At 43.9% G+C, this 24127-nt stretch overlaps 1 long non-coding RNA gene across 1 annotated transcript in view; it reads right to left on the bottom strand.

Moving 5' to 3' along the window:
* Positions 1–13938, bottom strand: part of LOC115086120 — a 92504-nt gene extending 78566 nt beyond the window's left edge. Inside the window, exon 1 of the long non-coding RNA XR_003855084.1 lies at positions 13866–13938. This is a non-coding gene — a long non-coding RNA (uncharacterized LOC115086120). The remainder of the gene's footprint in view (positions 1–13865) is intronic.
* Positions 13939–24127: the final 10189 nt, after the last annotated feature.

The raw sequence follows: 24127 nt of genomic DNA, 5'->3' as shown, positions 1-24127 counted from the left end.
ATTGTAGAGTCAAAGTCTCTGATAAAGTGATGTAGATGTTGCCCTGAACAGCGGGGACGCGTAGAGTCAAAGTCTCTGATAAGGTGACGTAGAGGCTGCCCTGAGGAGCGGGGAAGCATAGGGTCAAAGTCTCCAGTGTGGTAAGGTAGAGACTGCTCCAAGGAGTGGGGAAGCGAAGAGATGGAATCTCTGATAGGCAGTGCTGAGGCTTCCCCGAGGAGCGGAGGAGCGAGTCAGCAGGAACTCTGGTGAGGCACACAGGAGCTACTCCAAGGAGCGGGGAAGCCTGGAGACCAGGTCTCCCGAAGGAAGCACAAACAGGCCGCCAAGGAGCAGGTACCCGAGCCAGAGTCCAGATCAGCAGGTGGAGATCCAAGGCAGGAACCATGGGTCTGGAGAGACAGGAACAAGCACCAGAGAGGCAAAGGAGCTCGTTGCCAAGTCAGTTTGCATAGGCCAAAGGAGGTGCTTAAATATCCCAAAGTAATGATGTCATCAGTCAGGGACGGCCCAGGGATTCCCGCTATTGGCCCTTTAAATAGAGAACAGGTGGCACGCGTGCGCACCTAGGAAGGCCCGGAGTCGGAGTGTGGGCCAGCGGCGTCCCAGCTGCCATGTGGAGCAAGGAGGGCCAGGAACAGCACGGCAACAATGGCTGGCCAGAGCCGCGAGTTCCCCTGGAAAGGAGGGCCAGGCATGCATGATGTGATTGGGTTGGCTGCGGCCGCCCGTGGCCGACGGTCATAACAGGTTCATAATGATGCTGTATGCAGTGCTTTCTGTAGAGCTCCTCTTGGTTCAAATAGTGTTACTGTATGAACTGCAGGGGCCATGACAGGAAGAGAAGTGGAGCCAGCACTGCAGAAAGAAGCTTAGGTTTTAACGTGACCGTCTGGGACGCGGATGGAGGTGAGAGGGAGAAAGTTAGGCAGGGTGGGGGAGCGCAAGCTTCAAGCTCCAGGAGGAAAGAGCCAAGGTTCTACTGCATCAGTGACAGGGATGGGATGAGATGGGGAGAAGATTTGAGGAGGAAGGGGAAGGGGAAGGAGGAGGGGAATAGGAATGGGAATGAAAATGGGTGTTGTTGGATAGGGTGGGAGGAAGAGATTGCAGGGACTCCAAATTGGTGGGTAGGGTGTGAATAGAATGGGGATTCCAGACTGGGTGCAGAGAGTGAGGATTTAGGAATGGGAGGAAAGCAGAGGCATGTGGAGATTTGTGAGGATTGGATAGCAGCATGGGCATTTAGAGATTGAGGAGAGAGGAGGAACTCAGAGAGATAGTAGATGGTTGGAAAGCTGGAACTTGGAGATCGGTGGGATTGCAGGGACTCAGCTATTAGATGGGAGGTAGGAATGTGGGTTTGTTGGATGAGCTAGGAAGTTCAAGATGAAGATGTGTATATCAGATGAGGGAATGAAAAGGGGGATTATAGAATAGAGAGGAATTGAAATTTAGTTTGAAGGACCAGGAGGTCTGGAAGAGGATGAGAAGCAGTGGAAACGTTGGGTGTTTGATGGGTTTGCAAGAGGATAAATATGGGTTGGGGAGGATGTGAAAAAGGATTAAAGGCAAACTGGGTAGGGGATAAGAGAAAGAAGAAAGGGGCTGGAGGTAAGGGAGAAGATGAGCAAAACAAGAAGCTGAGGATTATGAGGGAATGAGACGCAGAGAATAGTAATTGAGGGCTGAGGAGGGGGTGAGTACAGAGGTTGGAAATAGGGGAATAGGGATTGGGAGAAATAGGCCGAGGAAGATGTGAGAACAAAGGTAGAGGGAGGACTGTGAAGGAGTGAAAAAGGGGAAGATGGTAGGTAAGTGATGTCAAAAGAGGGCTAGAGAGTGAGAAGGGGAGAAGTGTTCATGGGATGTGAGTGTTTGTGTATGGTGAGATGTGGGGGTGTTGTGTATGGTTAGTGTGCAATGGGGATCTGTGTGGATGGAAGTGTGTGTGTGTGTGTATGTGTATGTGTGTGTGTGTGTGTATGTGTATGTGTGTGTGTGTGTGTGTGTGCATATGAATTCTGTGTAGGTGTGTGAGTGTGTGTGAAGGATGAAAGGATTGTGGGGGATTGGAAGGGTGTGGATGTTTAGGGATATGTGTGGCTGGGTAAGCAGGAAAAAACTGAATTATAAAGTATTTTTGGGTGCCACCCTTCGCTAGCTGCTTTGGTGTTTTACATCTTTGCCTGCATGCGCAGTTCTGGAACTGAGCATGCTTAGTGTGGATGCAGCCCCTCTTCTTCCTGAAATACATAAAAGCCTGCCTTTCCCCTCCCTCCCTTTGTCAGTGCTGTAAAGTGGAAAGTCAGTATTGGGTTAGGCACTGGAACATTAGTTTCTAGAGAAACTGCAAGATAAACGTTTGACTATTGTTTTAGTTGTCTTATCTTTTGCTTCTTTTTCTTGTGTTCTCAAACTAATGTAAGAACATAAGAACATGCCATACTGGGTCAGACCAAGGGTCCATCAAGCCCAGCATCCTGTTTCCAACAGTGGCCAATCCAGGCCATAAGAACCTGGCAAGTACCCAAAAACTAAGTCTATTCCATGTTACCGTTGCTAATGGCAGTGGCTATTATCTAAGTCAACTTAATTAATAGCAGGTAATGGACTTCTCCTCTTTTTGTGAGTGAAAGGATGTCTGAAAGTTATTATTTTATCTTACCTGTCTAGTTTGTGTTTAGAGTACTAAAGATTGGAGTGTCTGGGCCTGTGAGGTGTGAGAATGGTAAGTGGCAGGGAAGCAAGTGATTCTGGTAGGCATGTGACTAAGGTGAGCGAGAGTGTGGAGGATAGTAGCAAGGAGAGACAGGAAAGGAGGGTGGGAGAGGAGATGGAGAGGGATGATGAGGAGGAGGAGGGCAGGGACAGTGGTGGGAACAGTAGCAGCAATAGCGAGCATGAGGAGAGGAACAGGGAGTGGAAAAATATCAGTGGGAGACGGCAGTGGTGGGTGAGATAGTAGGCAGGTGGAGCTTGGGGGGGGTTTCAAATTTCTTCATGGAAAAGGTGATGGATGCCTGGAATGCAATCCAGGATGAGGTGGTGAAGACAAGAACAGTAATGGAATTCAGAAGGGCATGGGATAAACAAAGAGGATCCCTAGTGGCTAAAGGATGGAAATGAAGATATAGAGTAACCTGCACAGAGTGGCAGTTACTACCCTTAACAGAAGGCAAAGGAGTAACCTTCATGGACTGGCAGTTACTGCTGTGGCGCCCGGCCGTGGTAAGCCACAACCGACTCTCCTTACCCCTTCCGCCGCCCATCTTCACTGCGGACCGGCGCAAACAACCCGTCCTGCAGCAGGCCGACCACGGCCTTCCATGCGGTCGCTGAACGCTGTCTTCCCCAGCTGGCAGTGCTCCTCCTAGGCATGCGCGCGGGAGGCTCCACCCTTTAAAGGGGCCACGGCGGGAAACCTCGGTCCGGCCCCAAAGAATGACGTTACATCTTCAGGGTATTTAAACCCCACGGCAGACTCCAGCAACTTGCCTTTGCAACAGGTCTTCTCTTCGGAGTGCTAGTTGCTGTTCCTGACGTCCTGTGTTCCAGCTTCTGCTTTGTTCCTGATCCTGCCTTCATTCCAGCTCCTGCTCCAGTCCTTGTGATCCTGCTTCCAGTTCCTGCCTTTGTTCCCACTTCTGTTCTGTGCCTTTTTCCTGCTTCCAGCCTCATCCCTGCTCCAGTATCCAGTCCTCGGCTTGATCTCTAGGTTTGACCTTGGCTCGTCTTCTCGTCTCTGCTTGTCTGCTGCTCGTCTTGACCCCTGGCATGTTTCTCCGTTCCTTTTTGTCTGCTGCCTACCCCGGATCTTCTGCCTGGACTCTGTTTTCGTTTCTTCACTGCCTGCCCAGATCCATACTGGTGACCCTGCCTCTGTCATCCTCTTCACCTGCTTCTCTGAGGCACCCGCACCTAAGTCCTGCCGGCCCCGGCACCCAAGGGCTCAACCTGAGGGGAACGAGGGCTGGTAAAGGTGAAGGTCCTGCTGGGTTGTCTTCACCAACGCCACCTCCTGGAGTCAAGTTTCATTGGGGGCAATCCCTCAGTGGTCACCACCACTCGCTCTGGCTCAAGGGTCCACAACCGTAACAGTTACTTCCCACAGCAACAACAAAAAAAAGTTGCTGGGCAAACTGTCTGGATCACTTGGGACTTTTTCTGCCATCATTCACTATGTTACTATGTCAAGTAGGGTAAGAGTTCATTCTTTTACATGCAAAGGAAAGGCAGTGAGAGAATTGTGAAGAGATACAGAGTCTTATGTGATGTGGAAGACCCAAGAAGAACTGCTGTACATCACATGCACGAAATTATGAGATGATTCATGTGTGTGTAACTGTTGGCGAATCTGTCAGGACTGAGAAGACTTACTGCAAATGTGAATTTAACTGGGAAACAAGAAGCGTAAGTTGTCTTATTTTCAAAGTTTAAAGGCTTCTAGAGATTTCTTGAAAAAAAATGCAGCAAACACTTGGAGTAGCAATGTTTTCTACAGCTATTGGTCAGTACATCTCTTGATATTAAAAGTGTCTCATTGAGGTTTATTAATGACCATGGCATTGAATGTTTAACAATTTGGAGGTGAGGACTTAAAAAAGCATGATGTCGTAGGAATTGTATATAGGAACATGTTCTGTATTATAGGGTTTGTACAAATGTATTCATTGATCTTAACATTATGGGGACAGCACAATCATGTGCAGGACAGGCACAACATTTTTAGCCAAGATCCAATTGTATAATCACAGTTCCATGCACTACCATAAATATTTTTTAAACTGTTTTTGACAATCTAGCGGGAGCACTGAGAGGAGAGGATCATCTTGCTGATGGCTGAAAGGAATCAGTAAGTTCTGCTTGGGACATTTTTTAAAAGTATTGGAGAGAAGTACACTATTGGGGAATATTATTTAATGTGTTTGTCTGTTAAATAGTCGGTAAGACAGCATATAAACAGAAGTTACTGTTTGTTTTTTAAATAGTCAGTAAGGCAGCTAATAAACAGAAGTTAGTGTGTTTGTATTAAAAAGAAAAAAAAAGCCTGAAGCTAGAAATAAGTTAGGAGCAGTGTATACCTAAGTAAAAAGGTTGAAAAGTTCAGTTACTCACCTTGGAAAGGTGTTAAGGTAGTGTGATTTGGTTTGATTAGGTACTAACATTTGTTAATCAGGACAGTGAGTCACTCAGGCTGACTAACAGAAGTGTTAACGTTCTGTGATTGATTTGATTAGGTACCATCATTTGTTAATCAGAACAGCAGTGAGTCACTCAGGACAATTACCTGTAGTGTAAATCTCCAAAGCACAAGATATATTGTAAGGGAAGAGCTTAGTAAAACCAGTGGGATCACTGAGAGGAAGGATCACCTTGCTGGTGGCTGAAAGGAATCAGTAAGTTCTACTTGGGAACTTTTTTAAATGTATTGGGAAGAAGTAAACTATTGGGGTATATTATTTAGTGTGTTTGTGTGTTTGTTTTTTAAATAGTAAGACAGCTTACAAACAGAAGTTAGTGTTAGGTCGGCCATTATGGTTGCTGATTCGATTATTAGGAATGTAGACAGCTGGGTGGCCTGAGGGCATGACAATCTCCTGGTAACATGCCTACATGGTGTGAAGGTGACAGACCTCATGCGTCACCTAGATAGGATTTTAGACAGTGCTGGGGAGAAGATGGCTGTCATGGTACATGTGGGTACCAACGACATAGGAAAATGTGGGAGGGAGGTTCTGGAAGCCAAATTTAGGCTCTTAGGTAGAAAGCTGAAATACAGAACCTCCAGGGTAGCATTCTCTGAAATGTTCCCTGTTCCACACACAGGTCCCCAGAGGTAGGCACAGCTCTGGAATCTCAATGCATGAATGAGACGATGGTACAAGGAAGAGAGATTCAGTTTTGTAAGGAACTGGGAAACCTTTTGGAGAAGGGGGAGTCTTTTCCAAAGGGATGGGCTCCACCTTAACCAAAGTGGAACTAGGCTGCTGGTACTAACTTTTAGAAGGAGATAGAGCAGCTTTTAAACTAGAACAAAGGGGAAAGCCAACAGTCGCTCAGCAGCGTATGGTTCAGAGGGAGGCATCTTCAAAGGATACTAATGACGCATTAGAATTAGGGCATCCCAACAGTGAGGTTCTAATAATAAGAAAAGTAGTCCAAGTGCCTTAAATTAAAAACTCATCTGAGTTAAAGATTCCAATTTATCCCGATCAATTAAAAATCAGAATTAAAATACAAACAAAAACACACTTTGAAATGATTGTATGCTAATGCCAGAAGTATAAGAAGTAAGATGGGAGAATTAGAATATATAGCAGTGAATGACATAGACTTAGTTGGCATTTCAGAGACATGGTGGAAGAAGGATAACCAATGGGACAGTGCTATACTGGGGTACAAATTATATTGCAATGACAGAGAAGAGCATCTGGGAGGCTGGGTTGTGCTTTTCGTGTGGGGTGGCATAGAGTCCACTTTAGATTATTGTAATTATCTTTTATTTGGTTTACCTGGAAATTCTTTAAGCCCTTTACAGCTTTTCCAAAATGCAACTGCCAGAGTCATATGCGGAGGAAAAAAATATGACCATATCACGCCAACCTTGATGGATTTACATTGGCTTCTGATAAAGCAAAGAATTGAATATAAAATTTTGTGTATCATACACGAATCTTTAACTGCAACCAAACTGAATAGCTAAATTCCTCCTTACGTCTGCACACATCTCAAATGAATCTTAGGTCCGCAAATAAAGGTCTTCTTACAGTGCCTTCCATAAGAACAGCACATCTATCTGATGTTAGAGACTGAGCAATCTCAGTGGCAGGGCCTAAATTATGGAACTTGCTATCAGATGAGCTTCGACTCCAAAAAGATATCAAAATATTCAATAAAACCTTAGGGGCAGATTTTAAAAGGCCTGCGCGCCGGCGCACCTATTTTGCATAGGCCGCCGGCGCGCGTAAAGCCCCGGGACGCGCATAGGTCCCGAGGCTTTCGAAAAGAGGCGGGAGGGGCATGTCCAGGGGCATGCCGTGGCATTTCGGGGGTGGGCCCGGGGCGTGGCGCCAGCCCGGGGGCGTGATCGAGGCCTCCGGACCAGCACCTGGGACCGGAGGACGGAGCGGGGCTGCCGGCCGGTGCGCACAAAGTTACGCCTGCCCCTAAGGTTTTATTGAATATTTTTATATCTTTTTGGACTCGGGGCCGGGGGGGGTGGGTTAGGTAGGGGAAAGGAGGGGAAGGTGTGCAGGAAGATCACAACACTCCCAGTATCAGGGATATGGCACTGAGTGCAGGAAGATCACAAAACCCCTGGTATCAGGGATAGGGCACTGCGTGCAGGAAGATCACAACACTCCCGGTATCAGGGTTAGGGCACTGTGTGCAGGAAGATCACAACACCCCTGGTATCAGGGTTAGGGCACTGTGTGCAGGAAGATCACAACACTCCCAGTATCAGGGATATGGCACTGAGTGCAGGAAGATCACAACACCCCTGATATCAGGGATAGGGCACTGTGTACAGGAAGATCACAACACTCCAGGTATCAGGGTTAGGGCACTGTGTGCAGGAAGATCACAACACTCCTGGTATTAGGGATAGGGCACTGCATGCAGGAAGATCACAACACTCCCAGTATCAGGGATACGGCACTGCATGCAGGAAGATCCAACACTCCCGGTATCAGGGATAGGGCACAAGTTCTAGTCACATTGACTGATCACATTACTTTTTTTGTCAAGCTACCAACTGTTTCTATTTCCCATCCCCCATATATTGTCAGTGGGAACCTTGGTAACATGAATAAATAAGAGGGTAGCCAATAGGAATACATATTCATTCCTAAACTGACCTTAACTGACCTGAAAAGTGTCAAATTGTATCATTTTCTGTTAGTGCGCACGAACAATGGTTAGTGCGCACTAACTTCCGTTAGTGCGCACTAATCGGAAAAACCGATTTTTTAACTAAAAAATTGTGCCAAACACGATTTTCTTCTCCTGCCAGACGATTTCGATTGTTAAGACGATCGGGCACACGATTCACATCCCTAGTAGCGATACTGCACATTTTGTTTATATCTTAATAAAGCGGCTAAAGTGAATGTTTTGTTTTCAATCATGATTTATTTTTAGCTATGCATATACTTTTGCTTCACCAATCAGCGGTGCACGCTCAATATTACTGCCCCACTACTTGAAGAACACAAACACTGTTTCTACTACATACTCGAAAGGTTTTACAGTCAAACAATTTGATCATTGGGGTGGGTTTTATTTTGTTTTATCTTCATTATTAAGATATATTGAACTTGGAAGCATGCCGCATCAAAATTACAAAAGTTTAGTCACTCTTGGAGCTACCTGACTACAAGCATCGGCAATACAAATTTCCTGGTAAACATTCAATATCTAAATAGAAAGGACAGGTTAGCCCTATTTGACTTAATATCACCAGCAACGGGTTAAGTAAATACTTCCACGTTCTCTTTGCATTTGAATAAAGTCACTATTGAAAGTACACAGTTTGTCACAATCCTCAGACCTCCCGCAGCGCTTTCACTCAACCTAACCCTGCATGAATTGATTTCACCCATATAGGCTAGCTGACATTTTTCTTATTTTTAAACATTTTCTAGTTTCTTATAATTATTTAGGTTTTGATTTTTTATTCCCATACAACACATTTTATCAATTTTTTTATTTTTTAACAAATAATTGATTATATTTTTATTTATATGCATACCTTTTTTAGACCATTCATTCTGTGAAACAATGCCATCAGATTAAATGCACTTCCATTGCATACAGGTAAAATTGTTATTATTCTTTTGGTAAAAGTGTCTCAATGTAGTGTCACACACCATTGAACAAAAATCTTACAGTCCAAATATGCTCTAAGAACCAGGTTGCTGATTTTAAAAGCCCTACGCACTTGTTTTGCATGTGGGACTGAGGTGTTTTGCTAACGTTTAGTGTCTGTATCAAGAACTGTAACCATTCAACTTTCTCTTTTTTTCAATCTGTTCCTTCTAGTAAAAAGGTGTATTATGTTATATAGCAATTACAATGGGTGACCGTGAGAGAGAGCATATGTGTATGCGAATGAGCATATATGTGAGCATGAAAGAGAATCATGAGTCAGCGAGCATGTACGTGAGTCTGAGAGAGTTCCCAGGTATGAAAAGCAAGGGCATTTTCTAATCCTTATTAGCTCTAATTATTGGGTGTTATTTGGTGTGTGCTGTTCTGAAATATTATATTGGTGCTGAGGAAAATTTAAAAAATGTGTGTGTGTTTTGAATTATTAGATATTCTATTTGTCAGCTGTTTTGAAATACTTATTCTTTTTATTAGTATTAGAATTTAAAGAAAGAAGTAATGCTATTCTGTCAGGGGTTAAAGGATATATGCTAAATAATAATAATTCATTTGTCAGAAGGGGTTTTAGAATACTTTGCAGGTTATCATGATGTGTGTTGAAATGATTGTCTTTATAATATACTTGTGTCTAAACTTTAAATTAAGTTGTAGGGTATTGTTACTTGAGACACCCTTAAATATAACTGAATTGTTTTCATAAGTGTGTGTGTATATAGTTTAGTATTGTTAAGTGCCTGAAATAATTGAGTTAAAATATTTTAAAGTGTCACACATGAATTATGTCAGATTTTGCAGACTATTTAGACATCCTTTGTTGGGTACACTCCAAGGTATTATTATTATTGATAAGAGTACAACTAATAGGATTCAGACTTGTATGGCTACTGCTCACCCATGTTAATCTTGGGTCCCTCCAGAAAACCAGTTCTGGCCTCGCCACTGCTTCAGAGGCATAGAGAAATTCAGTAATAATTACTCACATCTCTCTGCCCGTAGGTATCACTCTCTTGTGACTAAACTGCAAGAACAGAGCAGTTAAACATCCAGATGCATCCACAAGTTATCCAAAGAATTATCTTGGAGAACCAACCACTCACAATGAAACACCTAGTCCCAAAGACCAATCACGGCATAGTCTTAAATTTTCTGAATGTTTTTATTGTACCTCACCTCGATCTTTTTGTAGATGGTGAGTAATAAGTAAATTAAATAAATACATAGACTCAATTGCTAGAGCCTGCCATATCATGTTTTTAATTGCCCATATAGAACCTTGGCTAGAAAGAAATGTGATGCCCGTCCTGCATCTGATTGTCTCTTTCTACCTATTTTTTAAGGGTATGTGACATTAGTCAAAATCATGAGAATTAACTGAAAGGGTTGTTTGTGTGAATTTACTAGTAGGATGTGGAAGTGTCTTCACTCAAGATGGAGAATCTAAAGCATAGGGGTTATTTTTCAAAGCATTATCGCGTGCGAAAAGGACCTTTTCGCATGCGATATAATGCAAATTAGGGGGAGGGGAGGAGTCAGGGTGGGGGGGAGGAGTTGTAGTGAGGAGGGGGAGGAGTTGGCCGTGGCACCGCTGCCGGCGATAATGTGAGGAACATTATCGCCAGCAATAGCACGGCGAATAGTTATACCTTTTACGGTGTCACTATTCGCTGCAAAAGGCTGCAGCCGGCCCTACTATGGCTGGCGAAATCGCACCGCCACAGTGCGAATGGCTGTGGCCTTTCACAGGCCCGCCCCCTTTTTCACAGGATTCATCATTCTGCAACGTGCTGGTAAGCTCTGTTAGTTCTTTAGAGCTTTGTAAATCATTAGGTGGCCGGGTATTGTGCTGTATGATATGCTGTTGCAGTCCAGGCAAATAAATGATTTGATCTGGTACTCAAAGTACTTATCTTGAAGTCCACTTGAAATGAGGGTTCTTGCTGTCCGACAACGCGTGGTTTCGGGGTAAGGACACCCCTTCTTCAAGGACCTGACTTGGAATAGAATGCGCAGTGCATATTGTGTTTTTGCAGAGCGATGCTGGCCGCTATCGCTAGGGAATCTTAGGTATGGCAAACGCTTGTAATTCCTGGAAGATGCAAAACCAATAACCTGTATTTGTTATCTTATGAAGGTGGACCATTAATTTATAGAGAAATTACAGGTAGCAAGTTTTATATTTTCTATATTGATTTTTTCTTGCTTCCCACTTTTGGGTCTTAATTTTGAGTATTTTAGAAACCTCGACAGCATGCATGTACTTGCATTCTCACACATAAATGTGAATAGGGAAAGAAAAGGGTATAATTTAGGGGCATTCAGAGAGGGGTTCAGAAGTATACATGCAAGTTGCTCTTTTGTAAGCAGTATACATGCATATGTTAATGAACTTGTCTGCATATTTGTACACCTACTCATTGACTCATGCAATGGAAATTGAATTTGTCTTTTAACTGTGGATTTTGGGTGGTCTGGGTGAACTGGTGAAGGCTCGGGATGAAGTGCTGGAGGGTGCAGATGAACTGGTGAATATCTGGGTGAACTGGTAGAGGTATTGGTGAACTGATGATTCCAAATATGCAACAAGTATTTTCAGAAGCGAAGTATATGCATACTTTATAAAAATACCTGCTTTCATGTTTAATTTTGGGTTGTTACCAGGAACTGTTGCATTTGTTACACATATAGGAGGTAATTTTCTAAGGAGTTATATGCGGGGAAAAATAGCATATACGTGCATATGGAGCAGACTCCGGACGTACATATACCCGATTTTCCAAAAGGATAGTGTATGCGTGTATACTCACGTTTGTGAGCAAAAATATGCATGAACAAAGTGGGCGTGTCAGGGTGTTGTTTTGTAACTTCATGCACATTTTGCTATTTTATAAAGAATGCATGCATGAATGTCATCAACACGATGCAAACATTTTACTACAGCTAATTTATGAGCCAAATTCTAACGTGCATTATCTTTATCAACTTGGTGTTTGGTGACTGGCTTCTCCCAGTGAGTGGACACTGCAGCAGGCTAGGAAGAGAGGTGGAGAGGGGGGCAATCAGGGAAATCCTGGTCCTTGGCCAGAAGTGTAATTGCATGATTTTTTATATTATGGTTTGCTATTAGCCAGATACAAGGTTAGTGTGTGTATGTTGACTGGGGCACGCAGGGGGTGAATGAGTGAATGTGATTGGGTTATCCTGGGGGGCTGAGTTTCAGCAGAAATAAATTCCAAAAAGACAATAATTAAGTTATGGATACTTATAGCACAAGTACACCAGCCCTTCCTCTGCTAGAAGTTGTGTTGTTGTTGAAAGGGCCACTTAATGTGTGCTCCTTGTCTCCCCAAGAAATATTTTTAGCAGTGGGAAAGCATACAAGATGTTTCCCTCTGTAGACTATACCTGTTCATGTGGCTTGACTGCCCTCATATCTCAAGTACTTTGTGGGATAAGATGTAAATGTTGATTTACAGCTCAGAAGTTTTGTGCCCGTTACAGCAAGGGGAGCTAAGTACAGAATGCACACCCAAATAATCAGGAGTGACACATAGGCAGCTATAAAGGTAGCTGAACAGAGGATAGCGATTACAGACCAGAGCTGCATGGCAAGCTAAATGCATGGCAGTGCATGAATGAGTTAGTGATTGAAGTAGGCTATCCCGAAAGGGGCTTAACTCAGGGTGGACATGGACCTTAGTATGCATAAAAATATAAAAACCTTTAAAGCTGTATACAAATATTAAAATAAAAAGGGGGAAGGGTGGAAAATTAGGTTTACATCAAATAGAAGTGCACAGGAGCATCGGACAGCAAAGTCCTCATTGGCCTAGGGTTCTGGGGACTGTGGCAATCACCTCATGCCCATTAGCTGAAGAGGGCTACGAAGCCCTTTTGAGCCTGGGTGAGGTACTCAGCCAAGTCTACTAGCCTCCCCATGGCAGCTTGCATCCCACAAAATGCTTCTCCCATCCTCTAGACTGCCTGGCCAACAGCTGCAAGAAAACAGGTCTCAGGGTCTGGAGCGGGTGCTTTAGCCATTGAGGCCACTTCTGCAGCCAAGGGATGCAGTCCAAAATCAGGGAGAAGTTCTCCCTCACCCAGCAATGGCTGGGCAGTCTCAGGACCTGCATCCAGACAATGGGGAGGAGGCCCTACCAAAAAGGGGAGAGGATATCACATGGTGGGGAAAGTGGCTGCTGTAGGGTTATTTTGGTAATGGTTATTGTGGTGGTAGTGGTTGCTGCTCCGGGCCCCCTGCAGTGGGCACAGCTGCTGAAGCAGCAGGAGGGGCCAGGTGCTCTTCCTCCTCTTCACCCTCCTCCTCCTTCGAGCTGGTCTCATGTATGAAAAGAGCAAATAATGTGTGTCAAGCCATCGGCTGGTTTGCTCCAGGATGTGATGTGCAGCATCATAAAAACTGTTAGAGGGCACTGCATTTCTGGAAGACGTGGAGACATTAGAAAGTGCTCCAAGCGGTGGGACACCCATGCACTATAGGGGATAGCAAGGCCATAGATAGGTTCCTAGAGATACAGTACATAAGTTTCTATACAGCGGTGCTTTCAAGTATGGTGCCTAGCTAGTGATAGGGGCTCAGAAGTAGTGTCTGGTTGGTATGTGTTGGGGTGTGCCCAAGATTCTAAACCATCAATGGCCATGATTCAGCCATAAATCAGTGGGTCTTTGTTGGATGGGAGGCCTTGACATTCCCTGGTAAGGGTTTTAGGAGTATGTTCTAACACCCTTTTGAGTTCAATAGTTGATCTCTGAGTGCATTACAAGTTGTGCTTCATGACAGTGCTGCCCATGACCCATGGAATTATAAAAGATCAAATCAATGTGCATGAGGATGAAGTCAATAAGCATGGAGACAAGGTCTTGTAGAGTGGCAGGGCAACAGAGGGGCTTGTGATGGAAGAAGAAAATAGACAGACCATGTTGACATTTCCCTGATGGGCATTTTAGGAATTTACCTCTGGCCTCTTCTTGCAAGGCATGCATCTAGGCCAGTCACTCCCCTTCCTTCTAGAGCAGTTTCCAGGCCTTCTTCTTGAGGTTCTCAATCTATACTGCAAAATAGGATAAAAAGGGACAGATTTTAAAAAGGTTACCCACGTAAATCCGGAGGATTTACAAGCGTATCCGGCCTTACGCGCGCCAGACCTATTTTAAAAAGGCTCAGCAACACACGTAAAGCCCCGGGACCCACGTAAGTCCCGGGGCTTGCAAAAAGGGGCGGGGAGGGGGCAGGGCATGGGTGGGACGGGGCAGGGGCGAGGTCAGGCTCCCGGTGCAGCAGCCATATTTGCCTGCGCGCGCAAGTTATAAAATCGGGCGTACATATGTACACGCCGGGTAGCATGCACACCCTTTTAAAATCTACCCCAAAGCTTTTAGTTCAATATTGCTGGTTCTGTGACCTCCTCAGTGGTATGCTTCCATTTTATGAACTGAAGCCTTGCCTGTGTTTCATGGTTCTTTGCTCTCCCTTTCTTCAGCAATATGTGGTGTCCTGACACCTGACCAGAAAATACGCCAGAACAGGGACAATCCCCAAGTGGTCAAGTTACTCAGTTTCAACAGGGATATTGCAGGGCAGTCCAGGCTTTGAAAAACCCGTCCTTATGCATATTGGCCCAGCAGCACTTATTTCATAGGGAAGAATCAGGGGGGAGTACAGCTACCACACAGCATTCAGGCCGATTCAGTAAAAGTCGCGGGAGAGCGGGCGAGCGCCCGCTTTCCAGGCGCGTGCACAGGCCACTCTCCTATGCGCATGATTCAGTATTTAAATGAGGGCCCGCAGTAAAAAGAGGCACTAGGGACACTAGCGCGTCCCTAGTGCCTCTTTTTTGACAGGAGCGGCGGCTGTCAGCGGGTTTGACAGCTGACGCTCCATTTTGCTGGCGTCGGTTCTCAAACCCACTGACAGCCAAGGGTTCGGAAACTGGATGCCAGCAAAATTGAGCATCCAGTTTTCAACCCGCGAGCCGCGGGCCGATTTTAAATTTTTATTTTTTTTTTATTTTTAATTATTTTTAACTTTTGGGACCTCCGACTTAATATCGCCATGATATTAAGTCGGAGGGTGTACAGAAAAGCAGTTTTTTCTGCTTTTCTGTACACTTTCCCGGTGCTGGCAGAAATTAACGCCTTCCTTTGGGTAGGCGCTAATTTCTGAAAGTAAAATGTGCGGCTTGGCTGCTTAGTGAATCGCGCGAGAATAACTAATAGGGCCATCAACATGTATTTGCATGTTGCGGGCGCTATTAGTTTCGGGGGGGGTTGGACGCGCATTTTTGATGCACTATTACCCCTTACTGAATAAGTGGTAAAGCTAGCGCGTCCAAACGCGGGTTAACAGTGCGCTCCTTTTTACTGCTGGCCCTCATTTGCATACAGAATCGCGCGCCCAGGAGAGTTGCCTGGACGCACATCGGGAGAGCGGACGCTCGCCTCAGAGTGCCGGCTCTCCCACGCATTTTACTAAATCGGCCCGTATATACCTAAAGCCTCTTGCCCTACCGCAAGCCCACAATGACTCCTTGCCCTTACACCCCCACAGCCCACTCCCACCCACACACCCCTAAAAGCCCCCACCCCTTCCCTACTCCTAAATCCCCAAAATGCTCCTACCCCACCCCAAAAAAGCCCCCTAAATTCACATATAACTCTCTAACCCCACCTTTACCCCTTACCCCTATCCACCTTCCTAGTTCCCACAATGTACTTACCCCTATGGGAAGTAGGAAACTCCACAATTTAAAGTAAACTACAGGCTCTTCCAGGCCGGCTGAATCTTTTGATTGTTCCTCCTGACCCCATGGATGCCAGCCTAGACATGTCCTTCATGATGAAATTTGACTGCCTTGCTAGGGGGAAGCCAACTTGGAATGAACCAGTCCCAGCAAAACAGGAAGTGCCCTTTGTGTGCATGTAAAAAACATACATACCTACAAGTTGCCAGGTGTACGTGAACATTTCAAATTATGCACATATTTGTGTGCAAAATCCTGTGTGTATTTTTGGGGGCCATAGATGCATAGTTTAGATGTTGCACAGATGCATCCATGTTGATTATAAAATACAATAGTAAATTTGCACATATATGGGGCCATGCCGAGTTGTTTGAAAGTTATCCTCATAAAATATACATATGTATTTTTATAAAATGGGTAGAGAAAATATGTATGTCCTTGCATTACATATTTATATGAGTATTGAAACATGAGCACATACTTTCTGGGAAGAAATGCACATTATTTTTTTAAACCCTGCAGCTGCTGCCACACAGTTTATCAAATATTAGCATAAATCTCCACACACCCACATAGGTGAATATTTGGTGCCTCTTGTGTACTTTTGAAAATTGGTCTTCCTGTGTAACAGAATATATGCATTCAGTACAATAAATTACAAAATATAATTACAACACAACTACAATAGATTTCAACATAAAAAAGCATATCACATAACACAATGCAACCTAAAATCTAATTTATTCTAACAAAATTAAGACCCTGAAATTATTCAGGGCAATTCCCCATCTTATTTTGCCCAAACTTCTCCCCTCATCTAGTTTAAAATTCTGAACTATCAGTAAACCAATTATAATGTAATCAACATTTTGAAGACTGCCCAGTGTAATAGGAACATTATAGTCCTACTCAATCAAGTCAGCCCAAAAAGCTGAAAGACAGAATATCATCTAATCAATAGATGTCAGATTTTTAACTTAATGTGCAAGTTCAAGTCACTGAGATCTTTATAACAGTCCACAGGGAGCTATTCCATAGGATAGACGGCAGCCACCTAGAAAACTCTTTCCCTGCTCCAAATTTTTATGCTAATCCCTTAATGAAGGCATGTTTAGTAGGACTTCTTGACTCAATTGCATTCCCTCATTGGTCTGTACCACCTAACTTTATCAGACAGATAATCCAGTTATCCAATATGTGCAGCCCTGAATGGAATTTACTAAGCTGTGGTAAAATGGTGTGTTGCCCACCATTTTATCAAAAATAAATTCCCACAGTTTAGGAAATTGCACGTTGATGCAGCCAGGAAGATCACACATTTCCAGCCATCCAGGAGGAAGGGAATGTGGATGCCTCATACGGGACTCGCCTGGACCACGGAAGAGAAGATATCCTTCCTGTTAACTGACAGTATTATGCAATCCACTGTTGTCTTAAATCCCTAGTAGTCTGTTCTTAGTTCAAGATTTGAGCCTTTGCTATCACTGGTTTATTTATTCGCTCCCTTCTAGACACTGTTTTTGATGCAATGTTATTCTACTTCGTTTTTGTTGCTGGAATACCTAGTATCATTATAATTGTAATTCTACTTCGTTTTATAATATTGGAATACCGCGTATCCTAGTATCATTGTGATTACTCTCTTCTGATGCTCTGTTACTGCTTCAATCCAATTGCTCTTTTCTGAAGCATTGTTACTGTTCAATGTAATCCGAACTGTTATTGTTCAATGTAATTGCTCTCTTCTGAAGCACTGTTACTGTTCAATGTAAACCAAACTGATTTGTAACCTCTTACAAGAATTTCGGTATATAAAATTGTTAAATAAATAAATAAATAAATCAAATGAAATGACATAAACATAACAAAAATTTCACTGGGGGTTTATGACATTTCAGATACAAACCACAAAAATTACCCAACACATTTTGTTGATATTTTCATGTTAGCGGACCAGTCCTATTACCAACCTCTCACTACAGATCCTACACCAGAATTTATGATGTTGATAGCTTCGGTAGTAAACGATGCCCTTGACCAGCACTGGATTACTACATGTGAAGCTGCTTTGCTCACTAAACTCCACCCTTGTATGCCGGTTTTTTATATCTTGCCTAAGATATACAAAACTTTACACAATCCCCCAGGCAGTCCCATCGTTGCAAGCATTGATTCCGTGTCAGAACCTCTATCATGGTTTGTAGATATTTTTTTTTAAACCAATGATTTATTTAGTACCTTCCTATATTCATGACTCTGGCCACCTTATTACTTTACTCCAGCAAATTGCCCTTCCAGTCTCACCTGTTTTTCTGGTTTCACACGATATTGAGGCACTATACATTAATATTCCTCAGCAGGATGCCATTGATATTATATTTATTTATTTATTTATTTAAAGAATTTATATACCGGGGTTCCTGTATAGTATACATATCACCCCGGTTTACAAGGAACCAAAACTATCGCTAAGGAACCGTAACTATCGCTTCATTTAGCGGTTTACATTGAACATTTAGCGGTTTACATTGAACATAGTTAATTTGAGAAAACATAAATAAACATAAATAAACATAAAATAGTTAATTTGAGAAAAGGTATATAATATGGTTAACCAGTTAATAACTAAAAGGCAGGTTAATAAGTACATAAGTAAGTAAATAACATTGAACTTGATAGAATCTGGTAACAGGATAAAATATAGTGTTGCATATGCTTAAGTACAGTTTCGTGTTAATTTCTTCAGAGAGATATAAGCTGGGGAAGATACGGAGGATATGAAATGCCTTTTTTCTTGCTCATTAGTTCTATGGGAAAGCTTGTTCGAACAACCAAGTCTTAAGTTTCTTTTTAAATGTAGCGTGGCACGGTTCAAGGCGAAGGTCCGGAGGGAGCGAGTTCCAGAGAGAAGGGCCCGCTGTGGATAGAGCACGTTTCCTCAGGGAGGATTTCGCCTGTTGTGTGGTTAGTCTGTACTGATATGCGCTTCTAGTTGGTTTCACTGATGTGTGTAGCTGAATTTGAAATGTTAAATTGAGTGGAGCGATATTATGTAAGGCCTTATGTATCATCATTAAGGACTTGAATTGGATCCTGTATTTTATCGGGAGCCAGTGTAGATGATGCAGGATTGGGGTGATATGGTCTCTTTTTTTGGCATTTGAGAGAATTCTTGCCGAGGCATTCAGGACCATCTGAAGTGGTTTTGTGGTGCAAGCTGGTAGGCCAAGGAGGAGAGAGTTACAGTAGTCCAGTTTTGGGAGTATGATGGCTTGTAGAACCATGCGGAAATCTCTGTACAGAAGGAGTGGTTTTAGTTTCTTTAAGGTTTGTAGTTTAAAGAAACATTCTTTTGTTGTGTTATTGACGAATTTGTTGAAGCTGAATCCACCGTCTAAGATGACTCCCAGGTCCTTTACTTGTTGAGAAAAGGTATCCGGACTTTGGTTGGCGTTCGGAGGAGTGGATGGGACATAGTTTTCCGGTGCTATAATGAGGATTTCAGTTTTGTTTGTGTTTAAGACTAGGTTGAGGCTGGTGAGAAGGTTGTTGATAGCTGCGAGACATTTACTCCAGTGTGACATGGCTTTGTGTAGTATGTCCTCTATAGGGATGAGGATTTGTATGTCATCCGCATATAGGAAGTGTATAAGCTTGAGGTTGGTGAGTAATTGGCAGAGAGGGAGAAGATATATATTGAAGAGAGTCGGGGAGAGGGATGAACCTTGCGGAACTCCCCTTTTAGATTCGATGGCACGAGACTCTTTGTTATTTATCCTGACCTTGTATGATCTGTCCTCCAAAAAGATTTGAACCAGTTGAACGCTGCTCCTGTAATGCCAATGTCCGTTAGGCGTTGCAGGAGGCACGGGTGGTTTACAGTATCGAACGCTGAAGAGAGATCCAGGAGAGCGAGGAGGCAAGGTTGGCCTTTTTCTAGATTAAAGATAATGGTGTCTGATAGTGAGGCTAATAGCGATTCTGTGTTCCTAGTCTTACGAAAACCAAATTGGTTTGGGGTGAGGATGTTATTTTCTTCAAGAAAGTCTGAAAGTTGTTGTTAACCACTTTTTCCATAGTTTTGGCTAACATAGGGAGGTTTGCTATAGGTCTGAAGTTGGCTGGATCTGAGGTGGGAAGGTTGGGTTTTTTGAGGAGCGGTTTGAGCATGGCTAACTTGAGTTGGTTGGGAACTTGACCTTGAGTGAGAGAGCAGTTGATGATGTCTGCAACAGGTTTGGCTATGGTGTTGGTGATCATACTCAGGGTGTTTGAAGGGATATGGTCCGATGGGTGAGAGGAAGGTTTTATTTTTTTGAGAATGTTCTCTATTTCTAGAGTAGATGTGGGATCAAACTTGTCCAGCACTGATGGGGTTGTGTTGGGTTGTAAGGTGGTTGAGTGCAATGATTGTTGGGCGGTTGAGTGCGGAGGCTGTTGATCTGTTGTGTCCAAAGATTGTTGAGCGGTTGAGTGAGCTGATTGTTGAATGTGGTTTGGAAGTGTAGCTGCTCCTTTGAGGGGGGCTAGGAGTGATGTGATTTTGTTGTCGAAGAAGGCAGCTAGTTCATTCGCTTTGTTGAGAGCTTGGTCGTCTGGAATGGTAGGCGCAGGAGGTTTAGTAAGGGTAGAAACGTATGAGAAAAGTGCTCTTGAATCAAATATGAGGTGGTGGATCTTTTTGGAGAAGAATTCTCTCTTGGTTTTGTTGATGTCATTTCTGTATGAGTTGAGGCACTCTTTGTAGATGAGGAGGGTGGTTGAAGATGGGTTTCTTCGCCAATTTTGTTCCTTGGATCTCAATTCATGTTTGCGTTTTTTCAGCTCAGGAGTGGTTCTCAACTCCCGCCCTATTGGTTTTTTCATAAAGCTGACTTGAATAACCCTTATGAGGAATTTTTTCTCCTTTAATAATATCATATACCAGCAAATCAAAGAGACAAATGTGGGGGCCACATGGCCCCCGATATTGCATGTTTTATGTATCCAAATTTGAAACACTTTATCTTTATTCCTCACATTTTTGGCAGTTTATTCTATCTTGGTATAGATATATTGATGATATCTTTTTGGTTTGGCTTGTCACAGATATTCAGTTTTATGTCTTTTTGGATTGGCTTAATTCTTGTAAACCCAATCTGCAATTTTCTGCTCAAATTGAGCACTGTCATATTCCCTTTCTTGACATTCAGATCTCTGTTAAGGATGGCTTCTTTTTTGCTACAATTTTCAAGAATCCCACAGAAAAGAAGAAATTACTCTCCTATACCAGTTGTCATCCATGATCGCTTAGGGATAACACCCCAGTAGGCCAATTTTTTCACTTGCGTAGACTTTTGTCCACCAAGGATGAATTTGTCTTTCAAGCCAAACATATGTATGTGCACTTTCTCCACCGTGTATATCCTCACAAAGTCCTCAAACATGCTTTTAAATGGGCACTATACATTAATCGTGATTTACTTTTTATCAAGAACTCTCCCATAGACTCTGATGTTACCACTTGTGTACTCCTGTAGTCGCCCATGTGCTGCTCTATATGTGATATTATGTCACCACTAGTCATGTTTAGGTCCTATTGCCATTTTTTTAAAACACCTTCGCTTTGCTTTTCAACGCAGCCATAACCTGTGCAATTTGCTGATTTCATCTGAATATCAAACATCTATTGATCATTTTGTTCCCCACTCTGGACACACTGCATGCAGTCATTGCAAGGCTTGTAAACTCTCTCTCTTACACTTACAATTTTCTCTAGACAGGTCTATCCTCTGCTTTTTTCCTCTGACTGCTCTATGCAAGGTGTTATTTATGTAATACTTTGTCCTTATCCTTTGTTATATGTTGGGAAAACATCTCGTGCAATTCGTACCCATATCTATGAGCATTGCTCTTGTATACGTTTGGAGAAACTAAATGCACCCCTAGTATCTCACTGGGTGAGTGCTCATCATGACATTGATGATCTTCATTTTTTTCATTATAGAAGTCTGTATCCCTCCTTCTCTCGCTACCTTTTACAGTGGAACAGAGATGGATACATCACTTAAATACAGTATTTCCCTGTAGCTTGAACTTAGAGATCAATTGGCCTGTTTTTTTCTGATATGATCTTTTGAAGCCTTTTCAAGTTATATTTTTGTGCTGTGTTGTTTATGTATCTTTTAAAGTGTCTATGTGCTTTTTTGCCTGTTAATTCTCTTATTGTTCCTTCTGGCTTCCCCTGGACTCCCTTTACATCATTTTGACATCAGTTGAGTCATGAGACCTTTGGTGCTCTTTTCTGGCACTTATTTGTAACCCTCAGAGATATTCTTGTAATGCTTGTGCGGTATTTTTGAAATGTTTTAAGATATCTACATTTGTTGCTGCCTGGTTTTGTCCTCATTTCTTGTCCTCATTTGTTGTCATTTTTACTCTTAGATTGGTCTCTCCTGACGCAATCAACGAAACTTGGTCCATGTCGGGGGACTGCGACTTGGTTTATAAAAGCATGAATACCCCACTCTTTAAATGCTTATTAAAAGCTTACCATTTAAACAGCCTGCAATTGTTTAGACAATATAATTTTTACCAAATCTCTCTTTCTTAATCCACAGACTTGGTGATTTGGTCTTCTAACCTCTTTATTTGCATTTGTCATGTCATTTTAAAACAACAGCACAACCACCATTTATAAGGAAAATTAGATTGCCAATCAATTTATGGCTTATTATTCCAATCTTGGATGTTGGTTGTGGACCCTTGGCCTAGGTTGGTGTTGATGCTGCCCATGAGGGTTGAGCCCCATGGGTCACCAGCGCTAGGAGGCGAAACCTGAGGTGATCAGGGGCCAGCTGGAGCATCGCCACTACCAGCCCTCGTTCCCTGCAGGTTGAGCCATTGGGTACCAGGGCCGGCTGGTCTTAGGTGGGGCCCCTGCGGAGACGCTGATAGGCAGGATGAGGTCTGAGTCTGAGGTCCAAGGCAGGCAGTGAGCAGGCGAAGTGAGGTCCAGTCTGAAGGTCAGGGCAGGTGGCGAGCAGGCAAGGTGAGGTCCAGTCCGAAGGTCAAGCCTGGGAGATCCATCCGAAGAGAAAACAGGAAGCAGGGTCCGAATCAGGCAGAAGGGAGGCAGAGGCAGGAACAGGAAGCAGGAGCAGGATCCAAAGCTGGAGCAAGCAAAGAAGCACAAGGAAGACCTGTTGCAAAATCATCAGGGAACCAACTGTTATATAGGACAGAGCTTCTGACATCAGGGGAAGAGGCCGGCGGCATTTTCCCTCCGCGAGCCCTTTAATTCTTCTCCCCAGGCATGCGCGCGTACCTAGGAGGAGGTCAGGCAGCAGACAGCGGCAGCAGCATCCTGCATGCTGGCAGGCGTGCGCCAGAGCTGCCAGCGGGGAGGACCCCCTGGCCTGAACGAAGGTGCTGGTTTTCTAAGGGCATCCATAACCCTCTTGGTTCTGTGACTGGCTTCTTGTAGGAGCCGTTGGGTTTCTTTCCAGAGAAGTTGTAATTCCTGGGCTTTCAACTGAGCCACTGAAGATGTTACTGACAGTGGTACTGGCAATGGCAGAAGAGCTTGCCTGCCATACACGAGATGGAAAGGGGAAGTTTTGGTGGCTGAGGAGACATACGAGTTTAATGCAAATTCAGCCCAGGGCAAAAGGGCCATCAAATCCCTCTGTCAGGCGTTCACATAGCTGCGGAGAAACTGTTTTAGGGTTTGATGGGTCTTCTCCGCCTGACCATTTGCCTGTGGAAGATAGGCTGTGGTGAAGTCCAGTGAAATGCTGAAATTTTTGCACAGGGTCCTCCAGAATTTGGCCATAAACTGAGTACCACGATCTGACACTATATGCTGAGGAAGGCCATGGAGACGAAAGATATTTTGGATGAAAAGCTGCGCCAACTGCAGAGCGGAGGGAAGACTGGGTAAGGCGACGAAGTGCATCATTTTGGAAAACCAGTCCACTACCGTCCAAATGACTGTCTTGCCTTAAGAGGGTGGAAGGTCCACCACAAAATCCATGGCAATGTGTGACCACGGCTCTGTGGGTGCTGGTAGGGGATATAATAGACCCCAGGGTTGGCCTGTGAGAGGCTTCTGCTGGGCGCAGACCTGGCAAGAATCCACATATTTGCCGACATCGCATCTCATCGTGGGCCACCAGTAGAAGCGTTGTAATAAGGCTAAGGTACGAGCCCTCCTGGGATGGTCTGCGGTGTGGGCATCATGGGCCCATTGCAGGACTTTGTACCGGAGTCAGCGAGGGACAACCATCTTCCCCATAGGAACGGTGTGGTTGTAGAGATGATGACCCGGGCCGGGTCTATGATGATTCGTGGGGGCTCAGCCACGTCTTCCGAGACAAAGGAACGGAAGAGGGCGTCCACCTTGAGAGTTTTGGCTGCGGGACGGTAGCGCAGACTGAAATTGAAGCAGGCGAAGAAGAGGGTCCAGGGGGTCTGACAGGGATTCAATTGCTGAGCTT

This window comes from Rhinatrema bivittatum, chromosome 2, assembly GCF_901001135.1.
Source record: "Rhinatrema bivittatum chromosome 2, aRhiBiv1.1, whole genome shotgun sequence".
Lineage (NCBI taxonomy): Eukaryota > Metazoa > Chordata > Amphibia > Gymnophiona > Rhinatrematidae > Rhinatrema > Rhinatrema bivittatum.
Note: the sequence above shows the minus strand (reverse complement) of the source record. Positions and strands in the feature narration are given on the sequence as shown.